The sequence below is a fragment of the Pieris brassicae genome (genome assembly GCF_905147105.1).
Source record: "Pieris brassicae chromosome W unlocalized genomic scaffold, ilPieBrab1.1 SUPER_W_unloc_3, whole genome shotgun sequence".
Taxonomy (NCBI): domain Eukaryota; kingdom Metazoa; phylum Arthropoda; class Insecta; order Lepidoptera; family Pieridae; genus Pieris; species Pieris brassicae.
Window position 1 is genome coordinate 468,381 of NW_025575868.1, and position 1,522 is coordinate 469,902.

General features: G+C 27.8%; 1 long non-coding RNA gene across 1 annotated transcript; it reads left to right on the forward strand.

Moving 5' to 3' along the window:
* The first annotated feature begins 278 nt into the window (after positions 1-278).
* On the forward strand, positions 279-1,191 carry LOC123719070. Its single transcript, XR_006755127.1, has 3 exons — positions 279-449; positions 530-904; positions 1,132-1,191. It is a non-coding gene; the product is annotated as an uncharacterized LOC123719070 (long non-coding RNA).
* The last annotated feature ends 331 nt before the right edge of the window (positions 1,192-1,522 follow it).

Below are 1,522 nucleotides of genomic sequence, written 5' to 3' on the forward strand. Positions count from 1 at the left end.
TCATCAGAATGTGCATTTGGTTGTTCAAATTCGACGATGTCATGGTTAGTTTTGCGAATTTTCTGAGGAACTTCATAATCATCAGATTTACAGGTATCTGATTTATATCTGTCAGTTTTTTGAGACTTTATTGACTTTGAAATGTTGTCAATGTTAACATTATCATGAGAATTTACTATATTCTCTTCAGGTCGCAACGCAGGCCTGGATTGAAGTAATTTGTCCCATCTACTATGACATCTCTGACAGTAATAAATTTTTCGCATTTAGGATTAGGATTCCAAACTTTATAACCGTTTGGTTCGTATCCCACAAGAATACCTTTCCATGACTTAACATCGAATTTTGTCTTATATAACTTATCATGCACATAAACTGTTGAACCAAAAAAAATTAAATATTTTATTTGTGGTTTTTTGTTATGCCACATTTACGAATTCAATCATCATGTAAGTAATTTATATATTATTTAACATTGTACATTATAGTATGAAGTTGTAATAATTTTAAGCAGCATTATTTTCTTTAGGTGACGTAATTGGTGAATAATATTGTAATTGAAAAGGATATTTCTCTTTAAATGTACAAGCTGTGTGTGATGCAGAAATAAAATATATTAATGTTGTTCCCCATGGCCTGGTGCCGCTCATGATGCAACAACTTTTGTAAACTCAGTTCTACAAGTTAATTCAAATTTATTGATAAGAAGGTAGAACTTGATAAATGTGCCAACTAAATTAACAGGTATATTTGTTTATAGCTTAATATCGTACAGGTCTACTGAGAAATCACTGGATGGTTGTTAATAGTGCTTACTCAAATATACCTTATTCATTAACACCATTTCTCTGACTGACCAGAGATATGATGAAGTACACATTAAGAATAGGAATACTATAGAGAGGTAAATATATAGTATAATTTAGAGTATTAATAATTATACTATGTCAAAAAGTTGCAAGATATGTGACCCAAATGAAACATGATGTAAGGTTAAAATATTTGTCTTTTTCGGAAAATTTGGAGTATGGAAATGTCGCTTTAACATTGTATTTATTACTAGCTTAAGTTCAAGCTATTGTTATTGCCACAGCTGTTATGCAAAATATTTGTAAGGATTATAATTTGTAGATATACCGGCAGAAGTTTTAGTTCCAACACTTGATACAGTTTCAAGTCAAGAAGTTAATGAAGGAAATCAAGACGTAACTGAAAGAACAAGCTTTATTTATTATTTTGGAAAATTAATATATTCTTCTTAATTCTAGCAGAAACAAACATGTTGTATTTAAATGTCCTTTTGTACATATAAAATACTAGTACTTATTTTTCTTAGAAGAAAGTTAGTTAAAATTTTAATAAGTTATGTCGTTAATCTACCTATAAAATTAAATTATTATTTATCATAACCATGTAATGTAATGAAATATTAGGAAAAATAAATAAAACATAACATAATATAAAATTTATTTCATTATACTCTTATATATTACTAATATGTAATCCAATGTTATAAACAAAT